The sequence below is a fragment of the Monodon monoceros genome, unplaced genomic scaffold, assembly GCF_005190385.1.
Source record: "Monodon monoceros isolate NGI ecotype Baffin Bay Population unplaced genomic scaffold, NGI_Narwhal_1 Super_Scaffold_11, whole genome shotgun sequence".
NCBI classification, from domain to species: Eukaryota; Metazoa; Chordata; class Mammalia; order Artiodactyla; family Monodontidae; genus Monodon; species Monodon monoceros.
In genome coordinates this window covers 60,582,255-60,601,013 of record NW_021703767.1, presented here as the reverse complement: position 1 = coordinate 60,601,013, position 18,759 = coordinate 60,582,255, and the positions used below count along the sequence as shown (strand labels likewise).

The 18,759-nt window shown below is 39.3% G+C and overlaps 1 protein-coding gene across 23 annotated transcripts in view; it reads left to right on the top strand.

Moving 5' to 3' along the window:
* ZBTB20 (zinc finger and BTB domain containing 20) overlaps nucleotides 1-18,759 on the top strand; it is an 820,261-nt gene that overhangs the window by 633,625 nt on the left and 167,877 nt on the right. For 21 of the 23 annotated variants that reach the window (XM_029213649.1, XM_029213645.1, XM_029213646.1 and 18 more), the window contains one exon: nucleotides 1,535-1,574. The exons of the other annotated variants lie outside the window; for them this stretch is intronic. The gene's annotated coding sequence lies outside the window, so the exon portion shown is untranslated. The remainder of the gene's footprint in view (nucleotides 1-1,534; nucleotides 1,575-18,759) is intronic. 23 annotated transcript variants of the gene reach the window in all.

Genomic DNA, 18,759 nt, shown 5'->3' with positions numbered 1-18,759 from the left:
TATATATATATATATATATATATATATATATATATATATATATATATGTACGTATTTCAAGTTTGTGTGTACTTTCAATGAATCATACATAAGTTAATTATCTTGCTTAAAATTTTCATTAAGCTCATCAATTTTGTGAAACAATTTAAAAACATTGGAGACGGCCAGCCAGCCTCTCTTGTGTTGGCATACATTATGGTCCAGGCTGCAGATTTTCATCTTAACTCTTCTTGTCCAAAGAGGGGAACAACATACTTCACTCCTGCATGTTCATGGAACAGGGTTTCACCTTGTCCATAAAAGGAAAAACTTTTTCTTTGGAGGAACCTCTATGATGGTGCATTTTCCCAGAAAACTTGCTGAGAAGTGAAGTCTCTAATTGCCAGTTTTCTACTTTAGCCTTATTCTATGCTTTAGTCAGGTCCTTGTACTTGATCTCTTTTAATACAGTTTGTTTTTCATATTTCTGAAGGCCATATGTGAAGTGGCTAAAATCATGGTGTCAGAGAGACAAGAATTCAATCAGTGTATGTTAAGTCCTTGACATATTTGAGTTGGGTCGGGTAGGGAGACCTGCTTTGTCTTCTCAGCATCCTTGTTTGGTTTATTAATTTCTCTTGGATCTTCTGTTACTTCAGTTTTATTCTTCTGTAAGAAAAGCTATCAAAACAGTGGCAAACAGGCCAGTCCCATAATCACTTATTTGGCTTGTGTGTTGAAGATTACAAAGGAGAATTATCAGACTTGAAATATAGAATGAGAAACTGTTGAGTTCAACTCCCCCCAAACCTGAAGTTTTCATTATTAGAAATGCATTTTGGGGGACAAATGCTTTTGTTTAAAATCATTTTGTCAGAGGGGACACTCTTAGGCTGGTGAGACAGGGTAGACAAGGCAGTAGCAGTCCTCAGCTAACAATTGACAATACATGGAGGCTTTGAATTTGCCCAGAGTATCTTCTGGGCATTAAACATACTAAATCTACCCTTAAAAGAAGCAAAGTTTATCAGTTTCACTCATCTTCGTCAAAATTAGCTAAGATCTGTCATGCACTACATAGTAAAGCTTTTATCTTTTCTCATCAGTACTGCCCAATAGATATTTATGCAGCGATAGAAACGTTCTATCTGTAAGGCAGCTACTAGCCACAGGTGGCTGTGGAGCGCTGGGAATGTGACTAGTAGACTGAGGAACTAAAATTTTAAATATTTTAAATTTAAATAGGTAGATGTGGCTAGTGGCTACTGTATTGAACAGCGCAGCTCTAGGTAATGCTCATATGATTTCGATCAGAATGAAGCTGACAAAGAAAGAGGTTGGCACTCCTTCTGTATTGGTCAGGTAGCAGCAGGTCACACCTTTGGAAATTTTACGAGGCTGAATCTCCTCTTTCTTGAGCTCCAGGTGACAAAATGGGCTCTTACTGCTCATGCTTTAGGAGCAATTAGTCCTGTCTAAACTTAGATTTGCTTTCCTTCTCTCCACAGTATCATTGGGTTTATTTTTAATTCCTTGTTTTGTCTTTGATTTTCAGTTCCTTGACCGTCATTCTGTGGCCTGCCCCTTCTCTTCATGTAAGTAAAAGTGGTTTTTTTCCTTTTCAAAAAAGCACCAGATTTGGGAAATTTGGGTCTTTATTGGCATGTTCTCCAGTTGACATTGTTGTGGTTTCCAGTGCTTCTTCAGTGTGTATTATCTTCTTTTGTGTTTGGAGTCAATGCTGTTGGCGGTAGTAGTAGTTGCCATCATGAGGGGGCTGAAAAGAGCAGCAGCCCAAGCCACTGGACTTATATGAAGACTTCCTTTGACTCAGCCACGGCTGCTGTTTGCAAAAGTCACTGCTCTTCTAAACTACAGCTTACATTCTTCAGTCAGATACCAGCCACAGTTGGGCTTTTGCTCCACTGTCAATCAATGGGCAATTATTTATTCTTCAGTTATACACCCATCCCTAGGCCCAATAGTTTTTAATTTCAACTTCTAGATCAGAGCTTTCATTTTTTGGACAAAATTTCTAGTATCCTTTTACAGGAGGTACAAGACTGAAGTACAAAACTTTAGTGATTTAGGCTAAAATTGTGTGTGAAATAGTAAAGTACAGAGAAAAAAAAAAGAGAGAGAGAGAAATCATATGCCAGGAGGTTTATAGAAGGTACCATTCTTTTTTTAGAAAAGATGGAAAGTCATTTGGGGAGAAAACAACAACAACAACAACTTGATTTCAGATGAAGAGAGAACATTTATAATTTAAAGCCCAAATCAGGCTGCACTGAGTTGGTTTGTATAAATTTCACCTTGAGCTGCTTGAAAGAGAGTCTGGGGCCACGAGCCCAAATAATCAAAGTCACTACCTGAGACACCACCCAAGAGATGCTACAGGTAGTGGCAGTTACCTCACGTGATAAATATTATCAGCATCCTTCCAGCTGCTTCTCACTCTCTGGTGAACGCTGTCCCTTATTCAGAGCATGCTATCTTCACTGACTCCTTCACACTCTGAGGTATTTCTTGTGTTGCAATCATTTGCAAAGGAAGGAGGTTCCCATGGCACTTTTGCTTGCGTGTGGCTTCCACTCACATTCCTAGAATCTAGTTGCAAATATATGTAGGGGAGCAGAATCTTCCAAAGGATGCTAAGGCTAAAGTCTAAAGTGACATTTATTTGACAGAGAGAGGAGATTGATTAAAATCCCCAGAGACTGGTGCTGTGTGTAATGCATTTATACAGCAGGGGTGGGTCCTCTCTGCCCCTGACAAGTCTTGTTATTCCTCATTCTTGGTGTTGATAGAGTGGGTCTGTCAGTGCTTCGGAGGGTGTCAGCGTGCATGCATGTGGTTACCACTTTACGTCTCTGCATCCCGACTCCAGTTACCTAGCACTGCATATTTCTAGTCCTCTGACTGGCAAATCATTTTTGTTGCAGTTCTTTTGTGTAAAAACAGTTCACATAATAGCTCTGTGTTAGACAAGGCATTAATCCTCACATCACCGGGGATGAATCAGCACCGTGCACTTCTGCCCGCACGGCTCAGCTATTATGACGTCAGCACTGGAGGGCAAGCCTCAGACATAAGCAGTGCAGCAGCCTGGAGACCTGGGTCACAGATTAGAAATCGAGGGGAGACCTTTGAGATAAAAAACATAATTGAAAGGCTGTCTCTGGCTCATAGGAAAATGTGAAGCTGATTCTATGCTATATCAACCATCAATCTCACAGCTTCTAGAGAGATCCAAATTTTTAACCAGAGAGGAGGCTGAGCAAATGACCTGAATGGGCTAATAGCCCATCCACATATCCACTAACCTTTTCCCACCCCCCAGGCCAGGCTTCATGCTTGCTTAGATTGTTCCAAATCCTGAGACTGCCTTTATTTCAAAGGTGACAGGGCCTATGACAGTCCTGCTGTCCTCAAGTGCCCCACAGACACAGCTGATGGCTCCAGAGGTGGTGCCCCAGGTGCCCATCAAAGGGAGAAGAAAAGTTCCTTGGGGACAGATCAAAACATTATCTCCCCAGTGCTTCTAGTTCCTAGTGCCTCTTTAATGGCCTCCTCCAGACAGGTGCAGCATTCTGCCTGTTCAACTTTTTTCTCCTCGGCACTGCATTTAGTCCAAAGTCCCAGTCTGCATTTGACACAGATTTCAATAGGAGCTGAATAGCTTCCAGATGTTCCCCCAAAAGTGTTTCATCCCATTAATCTTTAGCAGAGCAAAGAGGAGCCCTCTATAACCTGCCATGCTGCCTTGAAGCAGATAGCACAGACTCTCCCTATTTGAGAAACTAGGTTCTTAAAAGGTAGACCTCTCTACAGTTCGTACTAAGGTTCATTCTCAGAACACCTTTCCATATTGAAAACTAAATGTTGAAAAGGCTGAAAATTAACTGCCTACATTCTCTGTTAATAAGACATTCCTCCATCACACCCTCTATCCCTCACTCTTCCTTTCACCCTGTGATAACCATCTAAAGTGCCTTACTGCTGGGGTCTTCTGCCTTCATTAGATTGCTAGTAGGCCCCTACCCTGCTTCTAGAAGCTAATACTACTGCTTGGCTTAGGTTTTGATTGATTATCATGCACAGCTCTTCATTCAGTTTTCAGTCAACAAACATTTATGGAAAACTGGTCACTATGCTCAGTTCCTAAAACTGCTATATAAATAAGAAATGCTCCCCATTGTTAAAAATCTCACAGTCCAGTAGGGGAGATATATAGTAAATAAAGGCCATGCCATGTGATAGGCACTGGAATGGAGGTATATACAAGATGTAGCTAGGGGAACAAGAAAGGAGCACCCGCCTGTATGTGGGAGGTGCCCAAGCTGGGCCTGAAAGTCTAAAGAGTGAATTGTAGTTTACCAGGTGGATGGGAGGAGGGGAAAACAAAAGGGGATCATAATCAGAAAAAAAGCCAGAGGAAAGTCAGAAGGTATCTGCGCAGCAGCCTCATCCCGAGTTCGTGGCTAGAGCTTGGTGATTGAAAGGGGATCCTTTCAAAGGAGATGAGGCTGGAAAGTGGGCAGGAGGCAGATCACGAGGGCCTTGTATGCCGAGCAAAGAAGTTTGGACTGGAAGCAGCAGGCTTGGGGAGGCTTTGAAGGATTTTAAGTAGATTTATGTTTTAGAAGAAGAGCATTCTGGTGACTGAGAAAAGGGAGACCAGATCACAGATGAAAACCAAGGGCCTGAACTGTGCGATGGGGCTGGGAGTGGACGGGAGGGGCGATTCGGTAGTGCTGACATAGACATTGACGTTTGCCTAATGCCAGCCTGGCTTGGCCCCGTGCATAATCCTTGCCTTCTAGGAGAAAGGATGATGTGTTGTTTGGGGCCAAATTTCAGGCCAAAATAGACCTTTATGGGACCTTCACCAGAGACCTCAACTTGAGTCTGACCTACCGCTCTCCAGAGATGTGTGTCTCTCTCTCCCATAGTGGCCTTGGGGGAGTGGCAGGCAGAAAAGGAGAGGACATTGCCAGTGTCCTGCTTTTCTCTTCTTTCACCTGAAAATGAAACCATTTCTTAATAATATGCCCCTAAAGTCAATCATTGCCCCAGTTTCCTATCATTTTCCCACTGCTGCCCTTTTCTGAGGAGAAGTTCCAAGCCACTGAGCTGAATTGCAACTTATGCACAGCCGGGTATTGAAACAATGCAGTATATTTGTTCCTTCTTTCTGAATTAGAGTTCACCATAAGTGTGCTTTTCTCTTGTTCACTTTGGGCTGCCAGGACAATTTAAAGGAAATTTTCAACAGCTTATGTTGCATGTACCATGTTCTTTTTTGCAAATGAGAGGATGTCTGTGGGTGTGTTTAAGTCTTCTCTGTACTACTTTCTGGAGAAAGGTTTGAGGAGATGAACAAGATAAGGAGGAGAGACCTATTGAAAGCCCAGGTCCCTTCAGTGACCTGAGTGCAGAACGTAGGCTGGTGATCAGATGGTCAATTATGTGTTTGTCAAAACACAGTGGGCTGCATTCCAGACTGCCAGCTTTGGAGGCCCGGCTTCTGCCAACCAAATGTCATCTGGGAACATGCAACACTGGGCACTGTGAAGGAGTTTGAAATAGACCATGCCACAGCCAACCTACTGCCAGTCTTATAGCACCAATATGGCATGCACAGCCGGGCCCCGTGTTTCGGAGCTCAGGAATTCACTGTTCTAAATTCAAGAGGTCAGATGGGTTCATGTTTTCAAAGCCTATGTTCTCTGCTTTGAACATTGTGACTTGCTCCTCTGTGATTTCCAAGTGATTTTTTCCAGTCACATCGCTGTGGAAACCACTCTTTTTGTGATGGTTATGAGAGCCTTGTCAATGTCCCAGAGGAGAGAAAAAAAATAAACTTGCTCTGACAATGACTATGATTCTGACAGAGGGATTCCAACTCTTAGGAAATTACATTAAAGGTGCAGAGCTTTTAAAATATCAGGAACCACCTTGGCAACTTACAAAAAGCAGAAGGGCTTTGCCTATTTTATAAAGTGATTTGCATATACCTGCATAAATAATGTCCCCACCTGTACTTTTATGCATTTAGGTTGAATAAATTAAATTCAGTGATCTTTAAAATACTCACTGTCTTTCATTGCTCAGATACCATTTTCAGGACACTTCCTCCTCATTTTTTTTCCTATAGTAGTAGTGGCTATTTTTTTCAATCTTTTGACTAATTCAGAGAATCAAAACACTTCTGCAGACTAGCCTACCACAACCAGGAGCATTACCTCCCTCTGCTTGCATTTCTCTTAGCCTTTCTACCTATTAGGCCATGCTTTCCATATGCTTTTCATAAAGGAAGTGGGGGGAGTATATTACTAAAAGGAAAACACACTGATACACATCTCAGGGACACACTCATTTCTTAGGCCACTGCCACCACTAACCCCAACCCTAACCCTAACCCTTCAGGAGCCATCCAGCCACTAAGCCATATCAATTGTAACTTGGGCCTTCAAATCAAAGCCTGGTTAGTAGTCCAGCCTTAAACACAATCATCCCATAAGCTATAAGTACTTATTATATACAAAGAATCATATTTAGTGGAGAGTTAAAACATAAACTAGGACATTGCCCTTGCTTGCTCTTAAGAAACTTAAAATTGAGTTAGGAAAAGAAGTCGTACTATTGAGTGTTCATATGCGTAGCAAATGATAAATAACAATTCCAAAAGGAATGAAACATTCCAATAAGTACTATAGGATTTCATTCGTGAAAGAGAGCCTTGAGGGCTGGAAAACTTCATGTAAAATGCAATTTAGCTGGGTCTTGAAAAATGGCTAGAATGTAAACAAGATGAAGAATAAAGGAATGGTATTCCAAGAAAAAGCATAAACCTAAGTGTGGGAATCTTTAGAGGGGTACAATAAATAACACTGTTTTTCCCCACTCAAATTCTAAACCCATTGGAAAATAAGACAAAAGAACTGATGGCTGAGGAACCAAAACTTTTGCCAGAGTCTGGGTGGACAGATGTAACTTAGTATGAGAGGTAAAAAGAGCTCACTGACTCCCATTCTCCCAGGGGAAAATTTGGTCTGCATAAGAACAACACTTTTCCAGGTCACTAACTCCCACTAGTCTAAGTAGTCAAGGAAGGAGAAAGTCTAAATTCCCATACTTATAAACTTTGATAGATCAGTTCCACCTAACTGAGAAACATGGACCAAGGACTGTCTTACCAACATGATGACTTTCCTCCATGGAGAAGTATAAGGAATGAGGCCAGAGGCAAGGTATGTTTAGAAAGCTTCCCTATGGAAACTGGGAGTGGGGAAGAGGCATTCCTATAAACCCTAAGATCCACAGGCTGGAAAACAAGAAGAGGAAATATTGAGTAAGATGAAAATGTGAACCAGAGCCAAGAGGCCAAATAAGGCTCTCATCTGCCTAAGGGGACATACCTGAGGTTGAAACCAGTAGTCATAGAATTATTGGAGACCTAAACTAAGGGATCCTTTTCAGACTCTCAAAGTTACCAGAATCAGAACCCCAGGAACAAGCAAGAAATGAAGATAATGGACTAAAACCTAGTTGGGAAAAAAAATACAAAAACTCTTATCTTTTGTTAAAATAGTAATAACAATAAGAAATAACATTTGTTGAGTGCTTGCCTTTCTTTAGGTACTGGACAAATACTATTAATGGTTATATGATTTAACCTTTTAAACTACTCTTATTAAATAGATGATGTTATAATCCTAATTTTGAAGATAAAATGGAGATTTTGTATGTTTGAGTAATTTTTCCAAGAATGCCTAGGAAGTGATAGAGATAGAACTTGAATCCAAGACTATCTGTCTTAAAAGCCTTGGCTGAATTTCATCAAACACAAAGTAAATGTCTACTAAGTGCTGAAAGTATAATAATGAGCAAAACAGACATGGTCTCTGCCCTACTGGAGTTTATAATTTGGGGGATGAAAGACGGATATTAACCAAACTGTCACATGAAAGAACTTATAACTGCAAACTGTGCTTTCTGTTATGACATTAAAATGCCAGGTTTTCTAAGAACAAATATAGGAGGGGAATACTTAATAATAATAATAGTAAATATAGGAGGGGAATATTTAATAAGTGAGTCTGGAAGTACAGTACAAGCTTCACTGAGGAAGTGACATTGAGCTGACATCTGAAGATGTAAAATAAGAAGTGAGATTAGGTGGTGGAAGAGGTTTCCAGGCTGAGGGAACAGCATGAATGAAGGCCCTGAATGTAGCAGAATAGAGAGAATGAGGTGAAAAGCAGCCAGGTTGAGGCTGAAGAGATAATACAGGGCCTGATAATATCAGGATCTTTGTCGGCCATATTAAGGACTTGCCTCAGGGCAATAGGAAAGCAAATTTAAGAATGAAAGTGGCTTGATCAACTTTTTATTCTAAAAAGATCATGTTACTCTTGTACATTTATCCCAAACAAGCAGAAACATATCCACACCAAAATCAAAATTTATGGCAGCTTTATTCATGATAGCCCAAAACTGGAAACCCAGATGTCCTTCAATGAGTGAATGGTTAAACTGTAGTACAACCATACCATGGAACTGCTCAGCACTCAAAAGTAATGAACTCTTGGTATGTACAACAACTTGGATTAACAGCAAAGGTGTTACACTGAGTGAAAAAGCCAATTTCATTTATATAGGATTCTTGAAATGAGAAAATTATAAGGATAGAGAACAGATTAGTGGTTATCAGAGATTAGGGAGTGGGGGAGAGATGGAGCTGCCTGTGGCTGTAAAAGTGTAGGCCAGAATATTCTTATATGTAACTGTATTTGGACTGTGGTGGTGACCATGCAAATCTATACATAAGGATACGGTAGCATAGAACTACATACACACACATACATAAGTGCATGCAAAATGAGTGAAATCTGAATAAGGTGGATGGATTGTACCAATGTCAATTGCCTGACTGTGATATTGTACCATAGTTAAACAAGGTATTATCTTGGGCCAATATATCAATAATAGAGGGGTAGAGGGTACACCAGATCTTTCTGTATTATCTCTTACAATTACATGATAAACTACGATAATTTTGAGATTAAAAGTTAAAGATAAAGATCAAGCTAGTTTCATTATGGTAAATGGTCTAGAAGGAGCAAAAGTAAGGAGGCTGCTGTAATAGAACAGACAAGAGATAGACTAGGGCAGTGACAAAGGGAATAGAAGAATAATAAATGGAATCAAGAGGTAATTCAGAAGCAAAATATACAGGATTTTCTTATGGATTGGATGTGGGAGATGAAGGAGAAAGAAGTGGCAACTATGACTACTGGTTTTATGCTTGTAAAACAATATGGAGGATGGTGCCACTCAGGGTTATATGAAACACCAGAGGAGAACTGGGGTGGAGAAAAGATCATAAGATCTGTTTTTAAAATGCCTAGTGTCAGATGCTTTTGATAGAGATAAGTGATCATATTGAGTAGGCAGAGGAATATATACAACTGGAATTCAGAAGTAAAGCAAAGGCGAATGAAGCTGTTGGCATGGATGATAATTGCCTAGGGGCAAGGTTAGATTGAGAAGAAGTCCCCAACTGGGACTTGAGGAACTCTTAATATTTAATCAGCTGGTAGAGAAAAATGAGGCTGTGAATATCCTCAGAAGGAACGGCTAAGAGGTAGTAGGAAAATAAGAAAACATTGGCACAGAAGCCAAGAGAAGAAGGTGTTTCAAAGAGAGTGGTCGGTAGCGACCACTGAGAAGTCAAGTGAGTTAAGGACTGAAAAATATATCACTTAATATATCAATCTGGAATTATTGTTGACCTTAGCAAAAGGTGGCTTGTTGAAGAGGTAGCAGCAGTAATTTATTCGTCACAGGATGAGGAAAGCGTAAGAAGTGAAGAAACAGAGACAGCAAATGTGTATCAGTCTTAGAAGTTTTACTGTAAAGGAAAAGAAAATGAGCTAGTATAATATCTTTGGAATGGGGGAGTGAGGTCAAAAATTTTGGGGGAAAAATGGAGATACTGGCATCTTTATATGCTTAGGAGAATACAGTAGAGAGGAGAGATTCAGTGTATAGGAGAGACAAGAGGATAGGATGATTGGTAGTGGAAGATTCCTGATAAGGACAGAGACATGGAATCCTGAGCACAAGTGGAAGGAGAGAAGTAGGGACATCTCTTCTATAGTTACAAGAAAAAAGAAGGAACGGTAGGGATAGATGCGAGCCATGTGTACGTTTGGTACTGAGAAGTTGAGAGGTTTCCCAAGTGATGGCTCCTAGGGAGCAAGGTCCTGCTAAGAATAAATGAGGAGGAGATTTGACGAAAGTAGAGGTTTAAAGTAGTTCTTGGGACAAATGGGCAGTAGGTTAGCCAGAAAAACAGCAGTATTCTCCTTGGCAGTGTGGAAGGTATAGGTGAGCCTGGTGGGTTAATGTGGTACCTGTCTATCTTGTGTGATTTTCTCCAGCAGTTCAGTGATGAAGCAGTTCAGTGATGAAGGTGGAAGCTCAGAGGAGATGTGCACTTGAGTTCAAATTAGGATGGAGCTTTACCTAATGTACATGAAAAGATACTAGAGTTTTTAGCTTCGTTTTGGTTCTATTAGAGGCCAGAATGAAAAGGCAGTGAAAGGGCTCCGTTCAGTTCTCTAAGCATCTGGTGAGTACCTACATTGCACCAGGCACTGTGTTTGGTACAGAAAAAACAGTCTAGTGAAGTTTAAAGGCTGCCGTCTAGTCCGAAAGGCCAGGAACAGGTGATTAGATAACCTTTACCAAAAGACACAGAAACCCCTGTCATTACTTTTCTTTCTTCTGCCCGTTCCTTCCTCCCATCCTGGCATTACCCAATTATTTTCTTGCTTTCTCACAAAATATCTACTGTCTGCCTTATTGCCAAGCCTCTAATATGCATCATACAAATATGAGTGACAATTCTGATTTCTCCCATCCTCATTTTGCTAAAATACGGTCATTTAGGAACAATTAGATCATCTACTTGAAGTGTGGTATTGGTACCGTGTGAATTTTCTCTAAATTTTAAAAGCTTCCCTCTAACTATACAGAAAGGCGATTTATTTAAAAGAGGGATGGAGAGAAGAAGAGTGGGTAGATGAGAGAGAAGAAAAAAATAAGAAAAAGAAAGCTAATTATCTATAGAAGACCTTATATAGCAGCTCACCCTTGTCATTCAAGGGAACTCCCACTTGAAATGAGTAGATGAGCCTCCATTCCTAATGGTGGCCTACACCATCAGCTTCCAAAACAGCTTCCAGACCTGGAGACATTCCAGAGTGCTATAGACCAACTAAATTCCAGCTTCTGGTAATGTAAGACAAGATATGAAGAAGACCTGAAGAATATGGAAATTCCTAATTCCAGTAGCAGTAGGATTCCTCACTCAGATTATTCTAAGCACTATAAAGTGGTGGCTTACAAAGAGGTGGTGGTAATGACCGCTTTCCTTTATTTGAACACATTCCATTCTGCTAGATTCCCTTTAGGAAATGACATTAGGACCATTTGACTCAAAACTAAATTGCAGATACATCTGGGGTAAAATTTGGCAGCGGCTGAGCAAAGCAGCTGTATTTTTTTAATATTTACTTCTTTCATGATTCTATAATTCACACTTATTGTAAAATATTAAGAAGGTATAGAGTATGGAGAAAACATCCACAATCCCACTAAACAGAAAAAAGCTATTATTAAAAATTTTTTAGATCACCTTCTAGTCTTTTATCTGAATTTTAACATAGTTGAGCATACACTGTACATATAGGGTTGTATCCTATTTTTTTTACTAACAAGTGCTTCTCAGTGTAATTACATACTTTTTGTAAATGCCACCATAATGTCTGAATAATTTTCTATCATATAAAATCCCCAGAATTTTCCTAACTATGCTCTAGGTATAGATATTTGGGTTATTTCCAGTATTTGAGCTTTTATACTTTAAAGTCTTTTAAGGTGAGAACTATAATGTGTCACCTGAATTGTCAAACTTGGAGGAAACTTGAGGCAGGCAATAATGCCACCCATTCAAGAGAATGTTCACCCTATTAAGAGAGTTACTAACTGCTAAAACTATGAAACTCATATTTGAATTTTTAAGTAGTTGTTGCAGAGTTTAAGCTTTTTTCCCCTAAGGTTAAAATTCTAATTTTTACTTCTAAAGTATACATTTAGTTTGGCTTGCATTTGTTACAATGATGATATAAAAGAAAAAAAATCCATTCAAAAATCTCACTGCCCAGAGATAACCACTGGTAACACTTTGGGGAATATATTTCCAAACATATCTATTTATCTGTCTCTTTATCTTTCTCTTTGTCTTTCTCTTTTCAAAATGAAAGGAAAATCTACTGGCTGTTTTGTAATCTTGTTTTTTTATTCAACATTGTAATAAGCATTTTCCATGTTAATAAATATAGATCTACATTATCTTTTTGACAGCCACATTGTACTCCAGTGGAGGGTAATTTATTGAATTAGTCACTTATTGATGGACATTTAGGATATTTGGAAATTTTTTCTAACCAAACAATGCTACAGTAATCATCTCTATACATGTGTGCATTTTTTTTTAATTCACTTGCCTGATTATTTCCTTAGGATAGATTTCTAGTAGTGGAACTGCCAAAGTAAAGTTTATCTACTGCTAAACTGCCCTGCAACAAAACTGTATCAATGTATACCCCCGCCAGCAAAGAAAGAGGCTGCCCATTTCTCTGCATCTTCACTAATTCTGTAATTGTCAATTGAACTTTTTGCCATATAAGTGAAGACTTTCGTACTGAGGGTATGAGATGCTTTTTCCAAGCATACAATCAACTGAAAACTTAAAGAAAAATGTATTAAATTTTATTACATGAAAATAAAAATCACTATGGTAGAAAGTATTTTTAAAAAACTGGGGAAAATATTGTGACATATGCCTAATATTTTTTTTTGGCTGAATTTTTCACTGATTTTTCTGTTGGTTTTTTTTAACATCTTTATTGGAGTATAATTGCTTTACAATGGTGTGTTAGTTTCTGCTGCATATCCCTAATATTTTAAGAGTAGGTATAAGTCAACAACGAAAAGGTGAATAATACAGTAAAAACTTGGAAAGGGCAAATGAGCAGCCTCACAAGTGTTTAGCTGTTTAGCTGTCTCATCCTCTGCTCAAAGGCAGTGCTCCTCAGGCCCTGTGAGGTCACCCCCAGCACTGTTTCCTGTGCTCTGCACGCAGCCCACACCCTCACCACCCTCCCAGCGAAAGCTGTGGGGAGAAAAGCACTACTCAGGGGACCCGCGGAGTTCCTGGGTGAGGCACTGATAATACTTCCCTTGGTTACATACATTCATGTTTATTTGACATCACCATCCCCCAAAGCGGCAGGCTAATTGTTCACTCACATGAATGTGAAAATGATCATCTGAGCTCTGCCATCAGACTCCAGAATCAGTCAATTATTGGGAAGGGAAAAATACACACTGGCAACATTGCTTGATCCATGTCTCCAGGGCAGAATTGACACTATTCTTCTACCAGATGTAGATAGAGATTTCTGGATGTTCTCATAAATAAAGTGCTAGAGGCCATGTCATCAGTGTCCTCCACCTTTCCCTCTCTCTCTCTGTCTCTGACTCCCATGTGTATTACTACATACTTAATGAAATGGAATATTTATCAACAACTTCAGGGAAAGTGAAAGACGCTAGAGAGGCAGAAATGCCACACTGACAGTATCAGCCCCTGCCCTTCACGGTGCAGACTGACAGAGCATCTTCCCTGTGTTTGGGGATAGAGAGCATCTGATTCCCGGAGTGTGTACCCCAAGCTTCTCAGAGGGGCAGGAGTTGTGCAGCGCTGTTCTGAGTGGTAATTGGAGCATTCCTTCAGCACAAAAAGTTCATCTGCATCTGATAAGGGATGGCACGTGCTTCGGGGCATCCTTTCTCCCTCTTTAACGGAAAGCCATGTCTGAAAGTCGTATGCAGTGCCCTAAATCCTTAGGTAGCGTCCAGAAGGGAAGCAGAAAAGAGGCAATCATGTTCAAGGTTGTACAGAAGCTCCTTTAAACCAACCACAAGCTAAGGCAAATGGTAGGACCCAGGCCTAGTATATGACTCCTCTACCTGAGCAGTGAAACTGCCCAAGGTGGGAGCACATGACTACGAGCTAGGTTTCAGTGATGCCCCTGGAGCAGTTAGAGGCCGCGCTGCCCCTCTGCCAACTCAGAGTGCCGAATGTCTGGCTTTCTTAATGATGCCCTTAGAAGACGTCACATATTATACCCCTCCCTCTATAACATAGCTTATACTCAGAGGCCAAACAGGGACCCAGTAATGATGGTTAATGTTGAGTGTTATTAATTAACGTTGAGTCTTCCTCATGTTCTTTCTCACCCTTTTCTTTTCTTCCCCAAACATGGTTGCCAATTTAAAGCTGGGCAAAGGTGTGTATATAGGGTATACATTATATATATGTATGGTACATATGCCACCTACTTATTCAAAGAGTCTTTCTACTCTCTTGCACAGGAGGTCTTTGTAGTGATAAAATTAAGGTTTTTTTTTTTTTTCTTTCGTTGGATTCTTCTTTTACGCACTCTTTCTGTAGTCTCTGTTATTTCTCATTTCTTCTAATGTGAGCTTATTGAAGACAAATCAGGCATACCTACCTTGTTCAGAGAATCATTTCCAGATTATTTAAAATGGACCACCTTACCTCTCACACTTTGGTAGGGTAAAACTGATTCCACCTTTAGTTCCTTCCTGGAAATTTCTAGGCTTTTAGTACATGGAAAATAATTATCACCTCTAATTTAAAATTAACCCTGTACTTTGGGTGAGAGAAGCCTGTGTCTCATGACAGAATTTGAGTAAAAGTTACTCTTAAATCCTCTAACAATGTCCTTCTTTCTGGTCCTTACAAGCTAGTCAAGGACGCATAAGAGAAGTAACAGGAAGTCTCTAGTTGGAATCATTTTCTGGGATTTTTCCCCCTGCTTTTCTCCATAATCATCAGACTTAAATAGTGTCACTACATTAGTTCTTTACCATTAGATTCCACATGCTCCTCTACCCGTTTTTTTATTCTATTTTATTTTATTGAAGTATAGTTGATTTACAATGTTGTGTTAATTTCTTCTGTACAGCAAAGTGACTCAGTTATACATATATATATTCTTTTAAAAATCCAAAAAAAAAATCTGTGAAAGTGATAACCACAATGAACAGCAAAAGGATGAACATGAAGATGCAAAAGGGGACACCACAGTCATAAAATGTGGTGAAGAGTAAGAAAATGTAGACTTTTTTTCTAGAATGTGTTTGAGCCTATATGACTACCAGTCTACCAGTTTTATAATAGCACTTTTCAGTGAAGCTTAGGAAGAACCTTAATACTGTTTAGTTTTCCCAAAATGCATGAAGTATCTGTTGACAATGTGTCTATATCTATCTATCTGTCTATCTCTATTTATAAAGAGTCAATTTCTTGATCATCTTATTATCACCAGTCATTAACATCACTCGTCTAGAATTGGTACAGAGGTCAGCCACCTCACAGTAGGCTGTGTGTTCACCACTCCACTCCAACTCTCTGATATACCTAGGAGAAGAATTTCAGAAATGTACACTAACATCCAGAAAACTACTTCAGAGATCTGAATCTTGGTGCAGGAATCCAAGAGAAATCTTACTGGTCACTATTATTGGGAATTTTCCCCTTTTCCTCAAACAACAAAGAACTATAGCCAAAACACTTTAAAGACATCCTTTTGAGTGATTTTGATATTGGATTCTGGTTTATTCTTTCTGAGAAAATGAGGGATTACATTTAAATTCCAGATAAATGCTTTTACCTAATAGGAAATTAATGTATAATTTTTGACTGTTGTGATACAATGATCTTTCATGAAGTTCAGTGTCTAATAATCATTTCCTCTTTGGTAATGACCAAGAGATAGAGGCTTTCTTTAGAGAGGAGACAGGAGCTCTTTGGGTAGCCCCACAAAGGGACACAGACTTTGAAACAGGAAGGGATGCAATTAGAAGCCAGAAAAACAAGGGAGAGCTGGGTGCACATTAACAGTGCCAGCAACCCTAAAACGAGTTAGGCTTTAGTTAAGATGTAATCGAAAACACATACTCTAGATATTCATCCATTTCTAGGATTGTGCAGGGGTTTACTTTCCTCTCATCTCTTAGCAAAAAATAACTTGATCTAAGAAGAAAGATTTCCCCACACCACAGTCAGATTATTTCATGGGAACAGTACACCCTTGGCAGATCATACTGACTTGTGGACCAGCCTGAGGATCCAGGGAAAACAGACTGAGTGACCCAAAGGGACAGAGTCAAGGCCAGCTGTGGACAGGAGTCTTTACCATCTTCCAAAAACTACCCCAAATCAGTCATTTATTTCTTTTCTCAACAATAGGCATTAAAAAAACCTTAAAGATCAAAGGTCCTTTTCAGGCCTGAGCTATTGATGTGACTGTAAAGATTATTTCTAGGTCAGCTACAGCTACCTTTGTCTGTGGCTGGACCCTCAAAGCAGTCCCGTATAGGAACACATGTGCGCACTGTTTGTTGGTATGGGCTTTTCTCCTGCCTATTAGGTGCATTACAAAGTTGCTTTTAATGGGGCCTCTCTGCATTCAACAGAAATATTTCTGGAGCTCTCCTGGCTCCCACAACGTTTGCTGGGTGCACATTTAATATGTTTTAGCTTTACTGCCTGAAGGTGGAATCAGGGACATCTACCTGCACATGACAGTGCTTTGGCTCTTGCAGTTGCAGAACTTAATGTATGTATCAGTAATGAAAATCTTAATTAAGAAAGCTGCATCATTGTCCATGAACACTCATTTTTCTCCCCCTGCAAAGCCCTTTGTGTATTGCAGTATATACCTGGTCCAGACAGACAGAGCCCTTGAAGAGCTTGTCTGGCAGATCTTCTCTTGATTATTAACAGCTAGCAAATGACAAAGTCTCGCTCTCCTTTTGTCTTGAAACTGAGGCTTGGAACAGCAGAGCACACAATGTACTGTAGGATTTGTTTGTGTTTTTTTAAACTTGCTTTTATTACGTTGGTGGGTTTAAAAATCCGACAGTGTTGATCAAAACTAATTTAGGTAACTTAGAGTTGCCAAAATACTAGCAGATGCATATTTACACATATACTCTCAGAGAAATGTAATTTTCCATATAGAAACAATGCACAAACAAAAGAAGGGACAATTTTAAGCTGTTTGCCCATGTTTCTGGCGCCTTTGGCCTCCATGCTTGAAGCCTGCCATGTCCCTACTTACATGACCTTAGCAGTTCCTTCTTTCTCTGTGTTGATATGCACATGCCAGTTTGTCATTTGTGCAAAGTAACATGATTTGGAAGATGTAATAACTTTAAACAGACAACTGACTGTACCCATAAAAAAATTGAGTTATTAAGATCTTTTGAAAAGGTGGCCTATAATTTTGTTTATGAAACTATATCCAATTGTAATATTTTAATAATGCCCAAATCATAGTTCCCAAAATAAAGTTAATTCATTTAAAATTCTTTTAAAAGCCTCAAAACATTTTACTCTTAAAACGTAGCAACTCCATGACCTTGAATTATGACCTACATGATGAGGAGAGAGACTCATGTCTCCTCCACCTGTGTGTATGGTCAGTCTTCTGCATTTTTCTAAGTCCCTGGCCTTAACCATTTTCTGGAAGACCCATGTAAGTAATTGAATTGGGCTCCAGCTCTATACTTATATAATGGTTTCTACTGCAGTAGAAGGACACACCCACCTGAAGAAGGTCTAGTAATAAATATTTAGAACCTGTCTTCTTACTGTACATATACTGCCCTCATCAAGAGGGGAGCAGACACACTGTCTCTGGTGATTCTAGTATAATAATGTTTATTTACTCTGCTTCTTAGAACTTCACATGCTTTAGCTCATTTATTTTCATAATCACTATAAAGTAGGTAAGTCAGTTTTCTGCATATCAGTAACATGGGAAAATTTGTGTAAATATTCTCTATGTATCATGTAAGATGTGAGGAAGACCTTATTATGGCAAAGTTATTTTCAAATATTCTTAAAGTCTCATGTTTGCACTCAACATTTAAAATTAGGGTTAAATATGAAAAGTAAATAAAAATAGACTTATGGTTTTATACTAGAACCATAATAAGAGGTTAGGAGAGATGCTATCAGGGCTCTTAGTTGCTAGATAGGAAGCACTATGAACAGGTTGTTTTACTCTGGAAGATTCTCCCTTTCAAGAACCATCTGACCAGCACTGCCATAAATTCTAAAGCAACTGTGAAGTAACTGGCCTAGAAATATTGCAGGTATATAGTGTAAGGCATATAGTAGGCTGTCAATAAATGTTTGGGGAATGAATAAATAAATAAATAATGAATGAATAAGGGAAAGGATAAATTTTGTTGGCATTTCAAAGACTAAACCAGAAGATCAGGTACTTTTCTTAATTTTGGAAAGTACTTGATTAGAAGTTTGAAGTGTGCTGAATTTCTAATCCTTGATATTCAACTTTCCAAGCAATAAAATACTCAGTGGGGGTAGGGGGGAGGAAGGACGGATTGGGAGGTTGGGATTAGCAGATGCAAACTGTTATGTTTAGAATGGATAAACAACAAGGTCCTACTGTATAGCACAGGGTGCTATATTCAATATCCTATGATAAACCATAATGGAAAAGAATATGAAAAAGAATGTATATATATATATATATATATATGTGTGTGTGTGTGTGTGTGTAACTGAATCATTTTGCTGTA